Source organism: Kogia breviceps, chromosome 16, assembly GCF_026419965.1.
Source record: "Kogia breviceps isolate mKogBre1 chromosome 16, mKogBre1 haplotype 1, whole genome shotgun sequence".
Taxonomy (NCBI): domain Eukaryota; kingdom Metazoa; phylum Chordata; class Mammalia; order Artiodactyla; family Physeteridae; genus Kogia; species Kogia breviceps.
Window position 1 is genome coordinate 4509503 of NC_081325.1, and position 22987 is coordinate 4532489.

Sequence of the window (22987 nt, forward strand, 5' to 3'; positions counted from 1 at the left end):
ACCCCAGGCCCCCGCGGCTTAACAATGATTTGTTAGAGGTTCCATCGGCCCGGAGCCTCCCCCCGCCACCCGCCGGCAAGAGCCCCCGCGACTTCGGAGAAAACGCGCAGACGTCAGAGGCAGCGGGCAGGGGTGAGCCAGACGCCCCCGGATGCAAAAGCTCATCGCGGGAGGAAAGGTAAGGCACGGATCAAGCCATAGCTGTTCTCTATTTTCTCTCCCTCTGGGACGTTACCACCGAAACGTACAGCGCCGTCATCCTTGACTACACCGTGCTTTCTATTCCATTCCGCTCCAGTGTTACACTTGCTGGCGGGTCAGTATCTCGTGCCCTTTCCAGCATCTGCCTACCGCTCGGCGAACGCTGACTGGCACGTACTGTGCGTACAGGACGGACTCATGCTTGGTGCTAAACAAGACGCCTGCTCTCCAGAAACGTTCAAGTAAGTTCCAGGCTTGACAGGCTCTCAACGGGACCGGAAGTGACGTGCCACAACAGCTCTCACCCCTGGAGCCCTTCCCGAGCCGCGCGGCTTCTGTTTCCGCCTACAGCCCACCTGCTCCACCCCGCTGCCTCCCTAGGGGCGGCCTCGAGTGGACTGCACCCGGGCTTGCAGGCCCTGGGGCTTCTGCTGGGTTTGCACAACTGGGAGCCCGGCCAGAAGGGAAGGAGGGAGGGAGGGAGGAGACGAGGAGGCCGCGGTCCCTGCAAGGCAGGGACCTCTCCACCTCCGGGTCTGCAGAAGCCCCCTCCTGGGGCTGGTGCCTCCACGGTGGGCCACCAGCCAGGGCACGCAGGCCCTGTGGCTCCCCGTCCTGGCGAGTTACTCCTTTATGACACACTCTTCATGGCAGCCCCTCCCGCCAGCCCTGACTGGCACTTCTCCCGTGACTTTGGGGTTATTTCGTTAAATCCTCAAACAGCACGGTGAGGTTAAGTATTATCAACTTCACTTTACAGACCCTGCAAGGGAGTCTCCGGCGGGTTAGGGGATCTCCCCAAGACCACGGGTGAGAGAGTGGACTTGCTGGAATTCAAACCCATTTCTGTTTGGCTTTACAACCTCTGGTTTTCCTGATGTGAGAGAGAGAGAGAGAGAGAGAGAGAGAGAGAGAGAGAGAGAGAGAGAGAGAGAGAGAGAAAGAGACAGAGAAGATTCGTGGTACAGATTAGTGAAGAGCTGGCAAGTTAATAATGAAAATAATAATGCCCATTTTCTGGTCTCCTTCCCTGATTCTGTCCAGGGAAACTGCAGGCTGAACACCAAATGTCACTGGCTTCAGAAAATGACTCAAGTCCAACCTTTCCCGAGGAGGAATCTGTCAGCTGACCGGCTGGTTAGAGTGTGGCAGTAGTGAGACCACTTTGAGCCCCCTCATTGCGTTTCTGGTTGATTTAATGCCGTGACAAGCTGTGTCACAGGCCTCAGGCTGCACCCCCCAACCCCCGGGGGCTCCGCCCAGGCCAAGCACCCATCGCCGCAGCAGAGACCCAGTGGCCCTGCCCCACCGCCTGCCCGGGAGAGGCGGCCCTGCGGCACCCGGGGGCCGAGGAGGGAGCGGACCGGCAGCGGGACCAAACCGTGCACCGGGGGTGGCGGGGAGGATGCCCCCCCCATACTTCTAGGCCAAGGCTGCCCTGTCTGCAGCCGGTCCGTCCCCGGCTCTCCAGGAGCCGCAGGCCCGGCGTGAAGCAGAGCTGCAGACAGTTGCTCTCAGCTGCTGGGAGCTTCATCGCTGGGAAAAGGGGACGTTTGAAATCCACACTCCACAGCGGGCTCGCTTCCCCCTCCCGCTGGCGCTTCAGTTACTCGGCCAATGAGCCGGCCAGGTGTCTATGCAGCGTCTGCCATTTTCAAGAAGAGTGCTGGGCTTCCTGCATCCTTCTCCCACCTCCTGCACCGTTTTCCTGGGTCGACCAAAGAAAGCACTATTACCCCCTCTCCGACTTGCTCTTCACCTCTAAAATGACCCCTCTCCTCCTCCCCACTCCCCGGCAAGACAAACTCCATCCCTGGAATCTTGAAAATCTCAGCCATGTATAAGGAAGCAATTCCCTGGTTACTGATTCAGCTGGGTGGCCTGACAGCTCTCCTGGACTCTCCCTGGCTCCTTAAACCAACTGGACCTCTAATCGGCGGCTACTACAGAAGTTAAGGTTGCTCCCTGGGTCCCCTCAAGGGGTCACTGCGGTCTCTACCTGTGCTGGAGGCGGAATGGAGAACCCCGCTCACCTTGCCACGGCCTGACCGTTCACCAGCTTCTGTCAAGAGGCAAACATCTTCCTCTCATCCGTGTCTCCCCTCTGCCCCTCCCCTGGACCCCGAGGCTCCGAACGTCCCTTCCCCAGTGCAGTGAGAGGACTTGACCCTCATGAGGAACGGAGCCTCCAGGCTCGTCTGCTGAAGAATCCAGAGGAGGTGGGCTCAGAGCCCCAAATGCCAGCTCCAGAGTCAGTGCCTTCACAAGGCACCTCTACGTGCAAAAGCCTCAGTGGCGGGTGGCGGGTGGGGGGTGGGCAGACACTAGGAGCCTTACAGAGGACGCAGGATGGGCCACGGAGCCGTCTGGGCACAGGGTAGAGAGAGCCCACCTCGTACGGCGGCCTCTAGGCCTCGCCTTTGCCTCTACCCCTTCCCACCCTGTGAGTGAGTTTCAGCTCCTTTCAGACCCCTGACCCCATCTAGGGGCTTGATCTCATAAACCTGGCCAGGCAGGCTGGCGTGGAAAAAGACGCCGATACTCTCCGAGGAGCATCTGGCCCCTCTGCAAACCTCTGGACAAGTCTGCATGGAATGTTAGAAACCAACAAAAGGGACCAAAGATTGACTATATAAAAATACATGTAGGGCTTCCCTGGTGGCGCAGTGGTTGAGAGTCCGCCTGCCGATGCAGGAGACACGGGTTCGTGCCCCGGTCCGGGAGGATCCCACATGCGGCGGAGCGGCTGGGCCCGTGAGCCGTGGCCGCTGGGCCTGCACGTCCGGAGCCTGTGCTCCGCAACGGGAGAGGCCACGGCGGTGAGAGGCCCACGTACCACAAAAAAAAAAAAAAAAAACCATGTAAAAAAAGTCAGAAGTTGGAGTAACTGGACCCCCTGCTGTGTGTTACAGGGGACAACAGTAGGATCTGTACAGCTCAGGACAACTGAACGGAATTCACAAACAGGAGTCAAATGTTTCTTTAGCTTCCGAAAGGCTGCCATACCGCCTCATATTCAGGTAGGCTTGTTGGCTGGCCTTCGAGCAAATCCACTTCCAGAACCGCCATTGCCACCAGAGGCTGTAAGGCAGCACGGTGCTCTGGGAGGGGTCCCCCCTGCTCCCCAGGAGAGGCAAGCCCGGCGCGGCTACGGCGGTCCTCATCTCGCGGGCACCGAACGAGAGGGGTTCTTCACCACGTGGTTAGAACACCCCAGACACGCAAAACAAAAACTCCGAAACCCCCAAATCACCTTCTCATCAGCTGTTTTCCCTAAAAGAACTCAGACAACTGCGTTCTCGGGGACCTAACATGCTTTCTGATGCTCCAGGACTCAGCCCCGAACAGGCTCGGCCCGGCAAGGAGGGAAAGGAGGTTCGTTACGATTCCGAGAGTCCTGCGCTCCGTGCACGCCCGCCGGCGCGGACCCTGTCCGCCTGGGGCCGGCCACACGGTACACGGGTCGGATCTCCCGGGCATTTGAGCCATCCTTTCCCAGGGCCCCTGTGCCCAGCTTATCTCAAAAGCCGTAAACCGGAAATCTGTTAAGGAATTAACAATGGTTTTCTCTGCGGGGAGCAGTTTTAAGTGACTTATTTCTGCTTTAAACATCCCTGTATGTTCCCCAATGGACCTTCGTTGCTTTCATAATTAAAAAAAAAACAAGCCTGAGACAACTCCTACTTCCTCTTTATCATTTATCTTGCATTTTTCTGTCCCAGGAAGCTTCCGCCCACCTTTCATGGAAGCGCCAAGCCTACATTCCCATTTGTAAGGAGAAGGCAGCAAACGTCTCTCTCCGTACATGTGTGGTTCTCTCTCTTCTATTAAACCGCAACTGCCTGGTTGGAAGGGATTCCAAAACACCAGGCAGCCCCTCCAGCTCCTAATCTTGCACAGAGACTTTTTTTTTTTTTTTTTTTTTTTGTGGTACGCGGGCCTCTCACTGCCGTGGCCTCTCCCGTCGCGGAGCGCAGGCTCCGGACGCGCAGGCGCAGCGGCCACGGCTCACGGGCCCAGCCGCTCCGCGGCACGTGGGATCCTCCCGGACCGGGGCACGAACCCGCGTCCCCCGCCTCGGCAGGCGGACTCTCAACCACTGCGCCACCGGGGAAGCCCCCCAGAGACTTTTTTTAGCTGATACTTTGATTCCGATTTTAAGCATTCAGTAAGAATGACAAGATTCATGGGATGTTTGTGCCAGACTCTGCGTAAGCGCTTCACAAGCGTTAACACTGAATCCTCAGGGAACCCTGGGAACTGGGGGCCACTATGACCCCCGTTTTACAGGTGAGACTGTGGGGGCTCAGAGCAGCACAGTGATCTGCCCGAGACCACACAGCGAGTGAGCGGCAGGGCCAGAGCTGGAATCCAGGCAATCTGACCCCAAAGACCACAGAAAATTACCCGTAGAAAATGTAGATAAGCGTAACTTACTTTCCTTGCAGCGCCTCCTGCTGCTGGGCGTGGTGGGGACAGAGGCAAGGGAAGACCACTCACGCCAAAAATCTTCCCAGAAATAACAGCGGGACCAATGCGAGTAACCCAGGCCACGTGCCAGCGAGGCGGGACGTCTTCTGCATTCTGGCAGTGTTTCGCTGCAGTCACACGCCAGTTTCTTGATAATCACTAACCAGGAAATTAAGCAGCAGCGGTAGAATGCAGCTTCCGCAGAGAAGCAAACACTCCCAGGAGTCTGCAGGACGGAGGAATCTCGCTGCCAGACACAGATCGCGGCAGGGCGGGAGCCCATCACCTCCCACAAACGCGCCGACAGCGGCGTCCGGTGGTTTGTCCCTCATTGTCACGTTGGAGGCACATAGCTAAGGGACCGCAGGCTGCTTGAAGGGATGCCAGCATTTGACCCCCAGGGGTAACGCTGGCAGGAAGAAATGCTGTCTAAAACGCCCGGGTATTCCGCTCCGGGAGGCTCTCTCAAAGCGCTCGCCCGGGGGACATGTGGACGGACCCGAGCGCATCGGCGGACCTGCCCTCGAGGGTCTCCACTCGTCTTGGGCTTTGAGAGGCTCCCTCCCTCCCACCAGCGGCTTTGGGCAGCTGGTGCTGGTGCAGCCCTTGGGAGGGCTGCTTGCAGAGGAGACGGGAGACGAGAACTCTGCCCACAGGACACGTTTGGATCCTCGGCTACGTCAGGAGACAGGCCGGGGAGAGCCGTGGTTCTCTGAGCAAGTGAGCACTTTCCCGGACCCTCTGCGGTGGCGGCCGCTCAGACCCAGCAGACGGTGTCACAGGTGCTCACCTCAGCGGGGACAAAAGGGGTCTTGAGAAGAAGCTCTGGTGGCTGCCCCACCAAGGTGATTCCCTCCACAGCCGGGGCCACGGGAAACCACCACCAGATGCTGAGGAAAGACTTGCAAAGGCAGGTCTGTTTTCGAGGTGTAAACTATTCCTGGGTTTATCCTCGGCAAGGACCTGATAAGAACTTGCCAACAACGGCAAAGGAGAGAACATTGCCTGGGGATCTCAGTTTTCCAGTTCAGCCCCCGAACGCCTCTCCCGGCCCCCTCCACCCTGGCGTGTGAGTGCAGGCGTGTTTCCGCAACTCTCCAGGGCTCCGCGGCTCTCTCTGTGGCACGGGGACGGGGCTAGTGTCTCCCTGACGGGGCTGTGAGTATTCGACGAGGTAATAGCCCCTGTAACGTTCTTCCCTCGGGGACGAGAGCATCCCGGTTCTCCATCCTGCTGTCATTGTCAGGTATCGAGAGGTAACCAGGGGCAGGCACCGAGCCAGGGCTGAGATCGCCAGACGGTAATGTGGTCCCTCCCCTCGGGAAACAGTCCAGCACATGGTTCCCAAAGCCCGGTCCCCAGAGCAGCAGCACCGCATCGTAGGGACTTGCGGAAAACACCACCTTCCGGGAGCCAGACCAGTAGGTCTGGTGCAGACCTACTGCACCAGAGCCTCTGGGGGTGGGGGGCAGGGCGGGCCACCTGCCGTTTACACGCCCTCAGGTGACTCTCGCGGCTAAAGGCTGAGCGCCAGGACGGAATGAATGGCTCGCGTCTGATGTGCTTTTTGTCATGATGCTGAATTTTAGTGAATTGAGTTTCCTGTGCTTTGAGGTCCCCTGGTTCCCGAACACGCCATGTGTGAAGAATCCACAGACGCCAAGAGCTGCCCGGACACGCTTTCGGTAACTACCGTAAATGCACATGGAGACTGGCACACATGGCACTTCTCCAACTCCGCATCTTCCTGCTGCAGATGAGGGACGATGGGTCGATTAATTAGAGAGAAGTAGGCCCCGGATGGCACGTCGACTGTGGACCAAGACAGAAAACGCAGCGCAGGCCTGAGACTTACAGAGGGATGTAGTAATTTAAACAGCATGGTGCCGGAGATAGAGACAATGACACCAATGGAATCAACAGCAACGCTGAGCTGGACCCTTGCTCATTGGATCAATCAGTATACGTCCAGGTGGCATCAGAATGTCTGGTTAGAAACTGGTAGGGTAACAAATCGCACGTTAGATCTGTAACGAGCTGTTTGTGTTTAACAGGTCAGGACACTTAGTTCATTGATTCCACAAACAGTGGCTGCCTGTTCTGGTGCCTGGTGCCCCACTCGGCGTGGAAATTGCAACGAAGAGCAAGGCTCAGCGTCCTGGAGCTCGTGCTCAGGCTGGAGATGGAACGCGCCCCTTCAGTTATGATGCATCGCGGTGAGAGGCGCAGAGGGACAAGGTGCCGTGGGGCAGGAAGCTCAGAGCAGAGAACTGACCCGGCAAGTTCGGGGAGCGAGAAGATGTTTAGGCCGCACCACTTGGCTTTGTCTGCAAGGCCGGAGGACAGACGCCCGTCCTCGCCGGTGTCCTGCCACGAACGTAGCCCGGGTCTGCAGGAAGGCGTGGTGGGCAGGGATGCTTCTGTCCTAAATGAGAGCGTTCTGGGGGCCAAGGAGACAAGTGGAAGCGGCCACATGAATGCTGCTGCCACGAATGACGGGAGAGGAGGCCAGGAACCAGCCCTCAGTAAGTCTCCAAGGACGGCGATCCTTAAGTCATTCAGAAGGACCCAGAGAACTGAAGGAATGAGAATATGCTCCTCAACTAACTGGACAGGCCGGGTACAACCTTCACGACAACTTCAAGCAGGGACCGTGTAAACGACACGGTTACAAGTCACTCTGGATTATGCACACGGGGGCAAAATAACCGAAATGAGATACTACCAGGCAAATTCCAAAAACGTACTTTTAAAAAAGCTATCGCGACCGAGTAGGAACTGCAATAATGGCTCCACGTTAGAAAATGTACGTGTAATTCACCCCATTAAGAGATAAAAGGAAAAACAAAAAGCTTGGTGCATTAGACGCAGCAAAACTGTTTGATTCAGTTCAATAACTGTTTCACCACAGAGAGTGAAATGTTCCTAGGTTACTGTTAGTGAACTAGGAACTCAAGAAATATTTATTAATCTTATATAGGGCATCTTGCAAAAATCTAGTGCAAATATTGTCTTTAAAGATAAAATATTAGGAGCTTTCCCTTCAAAAAAAATAAAGAGCAGACATCTGCTATTGCTGATTCTATTAAAAATTACACTAGTGATCTAGCCAGCAGACAAGAGAAAAAAGAAATGTAAGGATTGAAAAGAAAGAAAAAGCTGTCATTAACCACAGAGAATGATAATCTAAATTAAAAATTCCCAAAAAACCCTGGTATTTATAAACTTTTTATTTCTTTTTTATTTTTATTTTTTTCCCGGTACGCGGGCCTCTCACTCCTGGGGCCCCTCCCGCTGCGGAACACAGGCTCCGGACGCGCAGGCTCAGTGGCCACGGCCCACGGGCCCAGCCGCTCCGCGGCACATGGGATCTTCCCGGACCGGGGCACGAACTCGTGTCCCCTGAATCGGCAGGCGGACTCTCAACCACCGCACCACCAGGGAAGCCCTATAGACTATTAAACCTAGGAGAGGGTTCTGCAAGTTGCTGGCTGCAAAATCAATTCATGAAAACCACAGCATTTTCATATACCAGCAACAAACAATTAGCATATGGGACCTCCCTTGTGGCGCAGTGGTTAGGAATCCACCTGCCAACACAGGGGGCACGGGTTTGATCCCTGGTCCGGGAAGATCTCACATGCCGCCGAGCAGCTAAGCCCGTGCGCCACAACTACTGAAGCCCGCATGCCTAGAGCCTGTGCTCCACAACAACAGAAGCCACCACAATGAGAAGCCCAAGCACTGTAACAAAGAGTAGCCCCCGCACACGCAACTAAAGCCTGCGCGCAGCAACAAAAGCTCAACGCAACCAAAGATAAATAAATAAATTTATACTTAAAAAAAAAACAATTAGCATAGGTCACTAAGAAATCCCCTTCACAATAACAAAATTTATGGGTACCTAGAAATAATTCTAAGAAAAGATATATGAAATATTTGTATAGAAAATGATAAAACTTTCCTGAACGAAATTAAAGATGTTTTCAAAATGGTGAGATTTATAATATTTCCAGATGGGGAGATTCAATATCATACAGATGGCAGTTTTCTCCCAAATAATCTAAATATCAGTGCAATTTCAATCAAAAGACCAGCAGGATAGTTTGAGGAAGTTGACAAGCTGTTCTTAAAATTCACGTGGAAAGTGAAGGACCAAAGATAATCTTGAAAAAGAAGTAAGCATGACTTATTTGAAATGAAGGCGTATAAGGCTATAGTAATTGAAACAGTATGATAACAGAAACAGAGACAATTACACCAATGGAACAGAAGGAGAATATCCAAAAGGATGGAGCCACATATACATGATAAATTAGTATATGACAAGGTGGCGCTAGAACTTGGTAGAAATAATGGACCATTCAATACGTGATTCTGGGACAAATACCTATCATACATGGGAAACTGTATCCATATCTCATATTATAAAAATAATTCTAGCCAAATGAAGACATAACAACTAAATGTACAAAACTGAAAGTAGAATATATATGACACTGGGGTAGAGGAAAGAGTTTCTCGAATAAGACAAAGCACAAACAATAGAGGAAAAGAATGATAAATTGGTTTACATAAAAATATGGAGTCCACAGGGAACTATATTCAATATCTTGTACTAACCTATAATGGAAAAGAATCTGAAAAAGAATATACATATATGTATATAACTGAATCACTTTGCTGTACAACTGAAACTAACAAAACATTATAAATCAACTATACTTCAATTTAAAAAATATATGGGGTCAACAAAAGCCCCCATGTAGGGTGGATTCCAGTATCCATGTTATAGAGAAAAAATCATGAGCATCTGAATTAAGATACTGGCAAGAGAGGTGCAATGGCTGCAAGATGTTACAGTTTATTTTCTTGGAATTAGAAATATTCTTTCCCTAGTCTCTTTATTTTTTTTTAATTTAATTTTATTTTTTTTGTGTGGTACGCGGGCCTCTCACCGCTGCGGCCTCTCCCGTTGCGGAGCACAGGCTCCGGACGCGCAGGCGCAGCGGCCACGGCTCACGGGCCCAGCCGCTCCGCGGCATGTGGGATCTTCCCGGACCAGGGCACGAACCCGCGTCCCCTGCATCGGCAGGCGGACTCCCAACCACTGCGCCACCAGGGAAGCCCAGTCTCTTTATTTTTATGAATAAAGGAGGAGACAAGAATGTTATACTCACAGGTAACATATTTCAGTCTTTATCAGCGGTCCAAAAGCCTTGGTGTCAGCTCACCGAATTCCTCACACCCTTATCTGAAGTTGGTTATTGACTGGACAGATCTGCCCCGCCTCTGCGTACTCTGCTTTATGGGCCATAAAATTATCACTCCATTATCACAGGCTAAGTATTTATTCCCTAAATCGTCTTCAAGCACCTTGTCAGCAACGACGTATTTACCTTGCTTCTATGTCCCTAGGATCTAGCACGGTAGGGGCTCAATAAAGGCCTGATAATAAAAAAGTATAATAAATAATAGATATTATAATAAATAATTATCAATCAATAACTAATAAATGGTCATCTACCCCCAAACCCTGCTTCTCCCCTACCTTCCGCTAGGTGTTAGCCAAGTTGAGGCCGACATCAGGGTAACAAGCGCTCAGGGCTGCAGGTTCAAGGGAAGCACTTGGCCTCCCCAGCAGCTCAGGAGGTTCAGGGGGTTTGGAGTTGACCCATGGACTTATTTTCATATTCAGTGAATGTGGACCTAGTTCCCTCAGTCCTGGCTCCAAAACGCAGTCCACTCCTCAGGTCTGTCCTCACGTTTCCCTTATTCCTTGTAGCATCCGCTGGACAAGGGGGAATGAGGTGTGATCCACCAGCATTTCCTCCCTCTTTCCTGCCCCCTGACCGGCTCTCCCAGCTGAGGGCTGAGGGCTCCGGGAGAGCAGGCTTAGGTGGCAGGGGACACGGCAGTACTGATTCTAGGGGCTCCCCACTTCCTCTGTGGGCAGCCAGTAAAGGTGAAACCAAGTGCCACGATTCTTCATATAGCTGGAACTAAGCAGTTAACAAGAGAGTCACAAAGTGTTAAAATAATATGATGTTTTTGCCTGTCGAATTTGCAAGTTTAAAAGTATAATGACAGGGGCTTCCCTGGTGGCGCAGTGGTTGAGAATCCGCCTGCCGATGCAGGGGACACGGGTTCGTGCCCTGGTCCGGGAAGATCCCACATGCCACGGAGCAACTAAGCCCGTGAGCCATGGCCGCTAGGCCTGCGCGTCCGGAGCCTGTGCTCCGCAACGGGAGAGGCCACAGCAGTGAGAGGCCCGCATACCGCAAAAAAAAAAAAAAAAAAAAAAAAAAAAAAGTATAATGACATCCAGCGTTGGTAGAAAAGTAGTACTGGCCTAGAATGGGAGTGAGAAACTTATAGAAACTTTCTGTAAGGCAATTTGACAATGTGTGTCAAAAGCCTTAAAAATGTGCAACCCTTTCATGAAAAGACGCTCAACATTGCTAATTATCAGAGAAATAGAAATCAAAACTACAGTGAGATATCCCTTCACACTGGTCAGAATGGCCATCGTCAAAAAGTCTACCGATAACAAATGCTGGAGGGGGTGTGGAGAAAAGGGAACCCTCCTACACTGTTGGTGGGAACGTAAATTGGTGCAGCTACTATGGAGGCTCCTTAAAAAACTAAAAATAGAGTTATCGTATGATCTCAGCAATCCCACTCCAGGATATATATCCAGAAAAGACAAAAACTCTAATTTGAGAAGATACATGCGCCACAATGTTCACAGCAGCACTATTTACAATACAATAGCCAAGACGTGGAAGCAACCTGAGTGTCCACTGACAGACAAATGGACAAAGAAGATGTGGTACATATAGACAATGGAATATTACTCAGACATAAAAAAGAATGACATTTTGCCATTTGCAGCAACAGGGATGGACCTAGAGATCATCATACTAAGTGAAGTTAAGTCAGAAAGGGAAAGACCAAATATCATATGATATCACTCATATGTGGAATCTAAAATATGACACCAATGAACTTATTTACAAAAGAGAAACAGACTCACAGACATAAAAAACAAATTTATGGGGCTTCCCTGGTGGCGCAGTGGTTGGGGGTCCGCCTGCCGATGCGGGGGGCGCGGGTTCGTGCCCCGGTCCGGGAGGATCTCACGTGCCGCCGAGCGGCTGGGCCCGTGAGCCATGGCCGCTGGGCCTGCGCGTCCGGAGCCTGTGCTCCGCGGCGGGGGGGGCCACAACAGTGGGAGGCCCGCGTATCACAAAAAAAAAAAAAAAAAAACAAAAAACAAATTTATGGTTACCAAAGGGGAAAGGAGGGAAGGGATAAATTAGGAGTTCAGGATCAGCAAATACAAACTACCATATATAAAACAGATAAACAACAAGATCCTACTGTATAGCACAGGGAACTGTAATCAGTATCTTGTAATAACCTGTAAGGGAAAAGAATCCCTTTGACTCAGTGATTTCACTTCCAGTAATGTTTCCCAAGGACATAGCCAATGATGCCTCAGATGACACTATCACAGATATTCACTGCAGATGATTTTACTGGAGCAAAATTTACAATCAACTTAAGTTCCTAGTAATGCGGTGCTGGTTAAGTGAATTACAGTCTATCCATTTAATGGAATACTATGCACAAACTGAAAAATAATAATGATGTAGGAGATACTTCAAAACATACGGGTAAGTGGGGGAGAAAAGCCTCCAAAACAGTATCTATGGTACGAGCTCTTTTTTTTTTTTTTTTTGGTAGTACGCGGGCCTCTCACTGTTGTGGCCTCTCCCGCTGCGGAGCACAGGCTCCGGACGCGCAGGCTCAGCGGCCACGGCTCACAGGCCTAGCCGCTCCGCGGCACGTGGGATCCTCCTGGACCGGGGCACGAACCCATATCCCCTGCATCGGCAGGCGGATTCTCAACCACTGCGCCACCAGGGAAGCCCACGAGCTCTTTTTTTAAAGTGTCCATTAGTTCTCACTCTGATTCCCTACAGCTGACTCAGGACGCGCGTACACACACACACACACACACACACACACTGGAGTGGGGACTGTCATCAGTGGAAGAGAGATTTGAAACCCTTCTAGAAGACAGAGCCAGTGCAAGCGTGTTGATGGTTAAAACTGAGAGCAGTGAGCTGCGGTCCAGAGCACTCACAGGAGGGACGGGGATGGGAGGGAGGCGGCAAAACCCCGGGGAAGCTCTGGGCTTGGGGCCAACGGGCTTAAAGAGTAAGAACAAGGGAAGGTGCTGAAAACCAGCAACGCGTTGGAAGTCATCCCGGGGAAACCTCAGCGCCCCGTCTCCCCGCCCCGCGTGCCATGGAAACCAGCGCATTTACTCCACCCCACAGTGGAGGCTTCTTCTGCAGAGAAGCTGAGGACACTGCCCAGGGAGAACCCCCTCTCTCAGGGCGAGTGGTTCTGCCCAGACGAGCAAGTGCCTGCACCCAGCAGGTCCTGCCCAGGTGGGCTCCCCAGGGGGGCACGCTGCACAGCCCAGGCACCCCAGGGATTGACTGAGGCCTCGGTTCTGACACTAAACAGGCCACATCTTCCACTGAGGGGTCAAGTCCAGTGTTAGAGGAACAAGAAATAGAGGTTTCAGCCTAGGCGCAAAGGTGCGAAGCTGGCCAGTAGAAGAACTACGCAGGGTAAGCATTAAAATTGGGAGAAGAGGAGCGCAAATGAACTTCTTTCCTACCAGAGGCTCGGCAGACACCGTAAATCCATATGTGAATGTATAGGTAACGAACACTATCAGCATCTTTTTTTTTTTTTTGCGGTACGTGGGCCTCTCACTGTTGTGGCCTCTCCCGTTGAGGAGCACAGGCTCCGGACGCGCAGGCTCAGCGGCCACGGCTCACAGGCCCAGCTGCTCCGCGGCACATGGGATCTTCCCGGACCGGGGCACGAACCCGCGTCCCCTGCATCGGCAGGCGGACTCTCAATCACTGCGCCACCAGGAAGCCCTCAGCATCTTATTAAGAGTCATGGGAATGACCACCAAGAGGTCTAAAGCAAACATGATTACAAGAAGCTGCCCCTTCTCAACTCCCTGAATTTTTTTTTTTTTTTTTTTTTTTTTTTACCGTGGACATATATAACTTCAATAAAATTTTAAAAATAAAGGGAAGAGACCGTAATAGAAATGACCGGTGTGCTTTTCTATTTCCCATGGGTCATTCAGAGATCCGTAAACATAAAAATGCTGAAGTCAGCATTCAGGTGCCTCTGGTGAGAGGGGATGATTTTTCTCTGTGAATTTCCATGGACACAGAACAGACACCACTCATTTGGAATGCTTTCTGAGAGAACCAGCTTATTTAAATCGAAAGCGGGTGTATTTGCTTCTGTTTTTATTCCTCGCCAGGGCCTCCGGTTTGTTTGTTTGTTTTCAAGCGTGGCAAACCATTTTCCTGGCTTCTTGGGACTACACGGCAGTGCGTCTGACTGTGAACGCTGTCCGTTCTGTGTACAGCTTTCACTGCTTCCTGTGCATCTAGGAGATTTTCACCAGCAAAACCCAGGTAACTGGGACTGAATAGAGAGCCAGGGCCTTACAATTTTCTGTCGTGAAAGGGAGACTTCAAAAGGGCATTTGAGTAACCGGCCATTTTGTAATCATCTTGGATTTCACTCTCTCCATCACTTAATATATCTACTTTAATTTCTAGTATTTCCTTCCCCTGATAGAGTTGTAAAAGCTTTGTTCATTCCCTCCACTGCTCTGGCAAGTGCACATTCCTTCCCCCACGATTTTACTGCCTTTATCTCCCCTTCGCGTTTGTGCCTAATCTGAAGGTTCCCAGAAATATAGCTTTCAGAGAGGAAATGCAACTCAAATCCTATCAGTCGATTCCTCAAAGGTTCAGAAAGGCCCGCAGAGGTGTGCACACGGTTACCTTTCGAATTCGCGTTCCCACATTCGCTCAAATGCACCTGATCCACTTTATCTGGAATCTCGAGTGAATTCAGGAACAAGATTTTTCTTTTGTTGTCTGTTTCTCTACAAGCTTACCTATTATTCCCGCTTCTTTTAGCAGGTTCTTGGCTTTAGACCTGCAGCGCGGGGTATGTGTAGAGGGGACCTGGCCCTCACCTTGAACTTGTCTGTGGTTTGCTCTGGAGCCCGAGCCGGCCGGTGGAATTGTTGGGACTCAGAGCCAGCGGGAACCAGCAGGGCTGGTCTCCACTCGACAACTGTTCAACGGGACATGAGAGGAGAACCTGCCATGATGGGCAGGGAAAAAAGGTAACTCAGTTTCTAACAGATGAGAGATGAAAGACGGGGAAGATTTCTATTCCTTAATATTAACCGGACACTCAGTGGCTCAGATAACACAAGCCTATTTTCTCACCGTTCTGGAGGCTGGATGTCCAAGCTCAAGGGGTCATCAGGGTTGGTTCCTTCTGAGGCCTCTCTCCGTGGGGTGCAGACAGCCACCACCTTCTGCACCTTCACATGGTCTTACCTCTACCGGGGTCTGGCCTGATCTCCTCTTCTTGTAAGGATACCCATTGTTTGGGGTTAGGCCCCTTCCCAATGGCCTCATTTTAACTTACATATCTTTTCAAAGGCCTCTCCAAATACAGTCAGATTCTGAGGTGCTGGGGGTTAAGGACTTTAGCACACGAATTTTTTTTGGGGGGGGAAGATCATCCTATAACAGAGACCTTTCATGTTCTTTCCATGTCTATCCTAAAACGCATTCTCTGTAGGCTTATTTTAGCTCATTTCACATACCCCCCTTTTCTCTTTCTATTCCCTCAACATTTATTTATTGAGTTTCCGTAATACTGAGTTTCCATAAATATTGATTTTCCTCACACTGTGCTTGGTGCTGGAGATCCCAGGATGCCTCCTGTCACTGAGCAGAAGTTGACATGCAAAAATATCGTAACAGCCCAATTAGTACCGCAAAGAAGGCACGGATAACGCTTCGTGGGAGTTCAGAGGACCGGCGACGCCCGCCTGGGAGCAAACAAGCGTGAGCAGAGAGGACGGTAAGCGGGAAGCTGTTAAAATGACGGCTGTGAGTTCGTGCAGAAGAGACACGGAGATAACACTGTTCTAGAGAAAAGGAACACAAAGGACGACGTGCTGAAGCGCGGCGGGGTGGCTGTGAGCGGGGCGGATGGCAGGGGGTGGACACGATGAAGCCGGGGAGGGGGGAGGGAGCCAGGCCAGGAGATCAGCCAGAGCGAGCCCGCTGATACTTGCCAACAGTAATTAACTAGTCAACTAATACACTAAAATCTAGCTCTGAATGCTTTCTAGGTTTCTGAATACTGTCGGCTGTTACCGAGCCTTGAGTAATTTCCTTGCCATCTAGACTCCTAGCTCAGGGACCGCACACCCTCACCTGACACTTCACTTGCCTTCCCCACGCTCCGGTCATTGTCACCATGAGTGAAAACGGGAGTAGATGAGTAGGAAACCTTTTCTTTCCAAGAAACGACTGTCTCCGTGCCTGACGCTTATCCACAAAGATGCTCGCAGAGGTATGTATATATAAAACACTTTTCCTTAATATGTGTATATTTAAGGGAAAGTGTTGTAAGGATTTCTGGATTTATGCCTGTTCTCAGAAGCTTCAAATCAGAACTATTAAAAAAACTGAGCGGGTTGAATCCTTCATTGCATAGGCTGATGGAACCAGGGTCCCTTTAAATTAACGTGAAGTGAAATCAACATATCCTTTTTGTCAAACAACAAACAGCCTTTTCTTAAAAAGGCCCCATTCGATCTTTATACTGGTCAACAAAACAAGACTGTTCGCCCCATGGGGCCCGTTCCTTACTGGCATTTTCTCAGCATGTATGCATGTGGTGGAGAGCCTCACACTTGTTACATATTGGCTCAGATAAGTAATTTCCTTTACAAACCGTTAAAAGCACAACATTTGTATCTTTCCATGACCCTCAGTGCCCGGCCTATAGAAAACAGTAATGGCAAACACAGTACCTGGTGCCCAATACTTTATGGATCATGAACTCTTTTAATTCTTGTAATAATCTGAGAGGTAGGTACCATTATTATCTTTACTTTAAAGACGTAGGGCTTCCCTGGTGGCGCAGCGGTTGAGAGTCCGCCTGCCGACGCGGGGGACGCGGGTTCGTGCTCCGGTCCGGGAGGATCCCACGTGCCGCGGAGCGGCTGGGCCCGTGAGCCATGGCCGCTGAGCCTGCGCGTCCGGAGCCTGTGCTCCGCGACGGGAGAGGCCACGACAGTGAGAGGCCCGCGTACCGCAAAAAAAAAAAAAAAAAAAAAAAAAAAAAAAAAAAAGTTACCTGTGGGGGCTTCCCTGGTGGCGCAGTGGTTGAGAGCCCGCCTGCCGATGCAGGGGACACGGGTTCACGCCCCGATCCGGGCGGATCCCACGTGCCGCGGAGCGGCTGGGCCCGTGAGCCGTGGCCGCTGCGCCTGCGCGTCCGGAGCCTGTGCTCCCCGACGGGAGGGGCCACAGCGGTGAGAGGCCCGCGTACCGCAAAATAAATAAAATAAAATAAAGATGTAAAAACTGAGGCACAAGGAGCGACACCTCGGCAGCGGTGAGTAGGAGTTGTTCTGAGTGTGGCTCTAGGGTCTGGATCTTGATCACACGAGTTAGAAGGTTTCCTGAGTACGTGTTCACACTCCACACACCATCTGAGCCCAGGGACTAGTGACAGGACCGGACCCCTCCGCCCACTCGGCTGCTGGGCGAACTGGCAGCGACGTGCCGGGCTCCCAGGACAGTGCCTGGCAACGCGGCCCCCCGTGGCGCCCCGCTCTGTGCCAGGCGCCGAGCCGTACAGCTGTGCAAGGTCAATAGACCTGTGTGTGGGGCCTGCACGAGGCCACTGACAATGGTCTGCTTTCTTCTGCCTGGGCACCAGCAGATACACCACCAAAAGGCTTTTGTTTTTATAAATATGGCTCACAGAGACTATGATCGGAGGATGGTGGTTACCGTAACTTTAAATTTTTTTCTACAACTATGAAGGATCAATTATAGTTAATAATAATAACTACCTTGATAAATGGCTGGTACTGGGCTACACGCTTTAGTGCACTCTCATTTAAACTCCCCCAGGAACCGTAAGCAGGAGGAACCAGCCTCCCATTTACAGCCAGGGAAGGAGGCTCAGGGGTCAAGGTCGCACAGCTGCGCGCGCAGAGCCCTCTTCCTCCTTTTCCTCAGTCCCTTTCTGTCCCCTCCTTTCTCCCCAACCCGACTGCAGACCCTGTCCACTTCTCTCTCTCCCTCCTTATAAATTGAAGTGTAAGTGACAAGCGGTAAAATACAACTTATTTTTTCATTGTCAAGTTTGTTTAGAATAAAATAGCATTGTGGTTACATATTTTCTTTTAGATCCTTATCTCTTAAGATGCATAATAAAGTGTTTACAATGAAATGGTAAGTTGTCTACCTCATATAAAATATTTTAAATGAGGGTACACATTAAACAAAAACAAAAACAGAACATATCTTTTTTTTTTTTTTTTTTTTTTTTGTGGTACGCGGGCCTCTCACTGTTGTGGCCTCTCCCGTTGCGGGGCACAGGCTCCGGACGCGCAGGCCCAGAGGCCATGGCTCACGGGCCCAGCCGCTCCGCGGCACGTGGGATCCTCCCGGACCGGGGCACGAACCCGTATCCCCTGCATCGGCAGGCGGACTCTCAACCACTGCGCCACCAGGGAAGCCCAGAACATATCTTTAGAGTACAGCTCTGTCCCCAGATCTAGGTGGGGACATTTCCAGCACCTAGAGGAGCCCAGCTCTTTGTGTCTATATTCACTGCCTCTTGGAAAGACCATTAAAGTCCTGGTGAAAATTCACATCAAAGCAGGAGCTTCTGGGGGTCAAGATTCTTCGGGAACATCGGATTTTATCAGCAAAGCTTTCTGTGGCTGAGATGCGGTTGAAATTTTAAAAAGCTGTTGAGCCACCCAGGTCAGACTTAATTTGGACTTCAGCAGCTAATGTCAATTTCAATTCAATTCACCGGAAGTGACTGTGCATTTCTTAAAGCAAGATGCCTGGAGCCCCACTGTCTGTGCTCAGAGGGGACCCGTCACCCAAGAGAGGAGCCTTTCCTCCCATCCCTCCTGCTTCTGGCTGAGTGTGGAGGTGGCCTGGGGAGGCCCCAGGGCCAATGATTGTCACAGGGCCACTATTATTGCTCTCGTGCTTAATTGTGCTATAAACATCGTATAAAACTTGTTCCCCAAAACTGTGTTGCAATTTTTTAAATGCCTTAAACCTTTCTGTAAGTGTAAAGCAAGGTAACAGATTGCTTAAAAGTTTACGGATACCTTTTTTTTTGGACAAACAACTTTCAGATTCTATCCAATTAGTTAATCGAATTCAACTCTATCAAATCTGGTTAGACTCTAGGATGAAGATTCTTTGTTAAAGAGATTTGGTAAGTAAGGCGGCAAGTGTTCTCGCTGTTGGAGGATAAAAACATCAGTAGCAGGGAGAGGACTTGCTGATGCAGAGTTGAGCTGAGAGGGAGGTCCACTTCCAGTGCTTTTTTTTTTTTTTAATATAGCAGGATTATTTAAGGCCATTGAAATGTGAAAGGCTGCAGGGAACAAATGAAGTAATCACTGAAAAGTGCTGAAATCAGCCCTACTTAGAGCAACTCCTCCTCAGCTAATAAACAGGAGAAGTCACATACGGGGCATGCGGCAGCAGCACAGGGGACACGATCACCTTTGCTATTCTTTTCCCCCACAACAGTGATGAGACGGCAGTTCCAGATGCAGTGCTACATCTATGAAAAAGGATGAAAATTCCCTGAGTGTGGGCTTCTCCACAGGGAATCCTTATCTCATTCCTCCCCCCACCCTTCCTCCCTGCCCCTCAGACACCACACCTGAATCCCACCTGGAGAACAGATGAGCCCGTTTCCCTGAGCCATGCGTCACAGAGCAGCCTCTCCCGCAAAGCTGGAAACATAGCCCCTGCGTTTATTCGGGCGCTGCGAGGAGGCACGGGTTAAAAGGAGTAAAGAAAGACTTTTCTGTAGTCCAGGGCGCCAGACGACCTGAACACACAGGGGAGACAGTAGTAAGTGCTGATTCTGGGAGGAGAAAATGCATGTGCTTCCACGGTCCGGAGCATGCACCAGGGCTTGTGTGCAGGACGGCTGCCCAAGGCATTCCGTCCTGTGGTACGGGGCCCGGCTTCAGGCGGCTCCAGTCGGGCGCACGGCTGGCCCTCTCCCGGGGGCCCCAGCGAACACTGTCCTGCATCCTCGACTGTGTGTGGGTAGAGTCTCTCTAACCCCAGTTCAAGGAGAGAACACGACAGGGCTGGAAAGACTCCTCTCCGTTCCCCGCCTGGAGACATTATGAGAGGGATACTGAGTTGACGTTTATCTTCAGAAGGATGTTTCCTGCCACTGGAAAATACCACCGTTTACCAATTTTGTTGGATATATATATTTATATTACATATATAATATATGCATATACTTACTTACATATACAATTATATATAGTTATACATATATAACCTATATGTTTCAATATATTTTGGGACTCTGGCTGTTTTGTACTATGTGTGATAGGACAAACCGGTAAAGTCTGGAAGAGGAAACCACTTACTCAAATACACAGATACCAATGCAAGGACCGAAGGAGCACGAAGGATTAGGTAAACATGACACGACAAAAGGAAACTAGTAAAGCTCCAATAACTGACCCTAAAGAAACGGAGATCTGTGAACTCTCTGACGAAGAACTCAGAAAAATCCTCTTAAAGAAGTTCAGCAGGGCCTCCCTGGTGGCGCAGTGGCTAAGAATCCACCTGCCAATGCAGGGGACATGGGTTCGAGCCCTGGTCCAGGAAGATCCCACATCCCACGGAGCAACTAAGCCCGTGCGCCACAGCTACTGAGACTGCGCTCTTGAGCCTGTGTACCACAACTACTGAGCCCTCGTGCCACGACTTCTGAAGCCTGTGTGCCTAGAGCCCGTGCTCTGCAACAAGAGAAGCCACCGCAGTGAGGAACCCACGCACTGCAATGAAGAGTAGCCCCCACTTGCTGCAACTAAAGAAGACCCGTGTAGCAATGAAGACCCAACACAGCCAAAAATAAATAAATAAATAAATAAATAAAAATAAAGTTCCCTTTAAAAAAAAGTTAGGCAAACTATAAGAACACACAGGCAACTACATGAAATTAGGAAAACAACACATGAACAAAATGAGAAACAGAAACATCAAAAACAAACAAACAGAAATCCTAGAGCTGAACTGAAGAATTCAATGGAGAGCTTCAAAAGCAGACCTGACTGAGCTGAAGAATCAGTGATCTGGAAGGCAGACAATTTGGAATTATGCAGTCAGAGGAGCAAAAAGAAAAAAGAATGAAAAGCGCGTAAAGAAAGCCTACAGGACTCATGGGACACCATCCAAAGAAAATACGTGTTACAGGAATCTCAGAAGGAAAAGAGAAAGAGAAAGGGACAGAAAGTATATTTAAAGCAATAATGGCTGATACTAATGGGGGAAATGGGGGAAGGTGGTCAGAGGGTACAAAATTCCAGTTCTAAGAGGAGTAAGTTCCGGGAATCTAATGGACAGCATGGTGACTACGGTTAAAACACCGTATACTTGGGCTTCCCTGGTGGCGCAGTGGTTGCGAGTCCGCCTGCCGATGGGGGGGACGCGGGTTCGTGCCCCGGTCCGGGAAGATCCCACGTGCCGCGGAGCGGCTGGGCCCGTGAGCCATGGCCGCTGAGCCTGCGCGTCCGGAGCCTGTGCTCCGCAACGGGAGAGGCCACAACAGTGAGAGGCCCGCATATCACAAAAAAAAAAAAAAACAAAAAAACACCGTATACTTGAAATCTGCCAAGAGAGTCGGTTTTAAAAATTGTCACCTCACACCCCAAAATGGCAATTATCTGTTAACGAATCTTATTGTGCTAACCATTTAGCAATATATACATATGTTAAATCGTCACGCTGTATACCTTAAACTTACGAAACATTATACGTCAACTGCATCTAAATAAAGTTGAGAAAAAAAAAACCCTGCGCAGCAAAGGAAACAATGAATAGAGTGAAAAGGCAGCCCATGGAGGGAGAAAACATTTGCCGACTGTGTGTCTGATCAGGGATTAATATCCAGAACTTACAAAGAACTCCTATAACTCAACCATAAAAAGACAAATAACCTCATTAAAAAATGGGCAAAGGACTTAAATAGATCTTTCTCCAAAGAAGATAAACAAAAGCCGAAAAGCACATGAAAAGATGCTCAAAATCACGCATCATCAGGGAAATGCACATCAAAACCCCAATGAGATATCACCCCACACCTGTTAGAATGGCTGTTATCAAAAGGACAAGAAATAACAAGTGTTGGTGAGGGTGTGGAGAAAAGGGAGCCCTTGTGAGCTCTTCATGAGAATGTAAAATGGTGCAGCCACTAAGAAAAACAGTGGAGGCTCATCAAAAGATTAAAAAATGGAACTACCATACACTCTAGCAGTGCCAGTCTGGGTACATATACCAAAGAATAACAACCAGGATCTCACAGAGATATGTCCACTCCCATGTACGACGCAGCTTTGTCCACAGCAGCCAAGAGGTGGAAGCAGCCTAAATGTCCATCGACAGGTGAATGGATAAATAAAATGCGGCACAGACATAGGGTGGAATTCAGCCTTAAAAAAGAAGAAAATCTTGTCATACGCCACCACGTGGATGTACCCTGAGGATGTACGCGATGAAATAAGCCAGTCACAAAAAGACAAACACGTATGATTCCACTTCTGTGAAGTATTGAAAGAAGTCAGACTCATAGAAACAGCCAGTAGACTGTGGTTACCAGGGGCTGGGGAGGGAGGGGAAAATGGGTGGGTTTTCAGTGGGTGTAGAGTTTCCCTTTTATAGGAAGGAAAGTTCTGGAGATCTGCACTGTAACAACGTGCATACAGCTAACACTGCGGTACTGCACACTTAAAACTTGTTAAGACAGTAAATTTTAGGTTACATGTGTTTTTACCACAATAAAAAAATAGAGGGCTTCCCTGGTGGCGCAGTGGTTGAGAGTCCGCCTGCCGACGCGGGGGACGCGGGTTCGTGCCCCGGTCCCGGAGGATCCCACGTGCCGCCGAGCGGCTGGGCCCGTGAGCCGTGGCCGCTGAGCCTGCGCGTCCGGAGCCTGTGCCCCGCAAAGGGAGAGGCCACAGCGGTGAGAGGCCCGCGTACCGCAAAAAAAAAAAAAAAAAAAAAAAAAAAAAGTAAAAAATAGAGTAACTGAATACACATAGCAGTATTAAACAGGGTTAAAGGAACAAAAAATATTAAATTTGATG

The 22987-nt window shown here is 50.3% G+C and overlaps 1 protein-coding gene across 3 annotated transcripts in view; it reads right to left on the minus strand.

Moving 5' to 3' along the window:
- SPATA13 (spermatogenesis associated 13) overlaps positions 1 to 22987 on the minus strand; it is a 264206-nt gene that overhangs the window by 140045 nt on the left and 101174 nt on the right. The window contains exon 1 of one of the 3 annotated variants that reach the window (XM_067016356.1): positions 4639 to 4711. The exons of the other annotated variants lie outside the window; for them this stretch is intronic. The gene's annotated coding sequence lies outside the window, so the exon portion shown is untranslated. Of the gene's footprint in view, positions 1 to 4638; positions 4712 to 22987 lie in introns of those variants that run through there. 3 annotated transcript variants of the gene reach the window in all.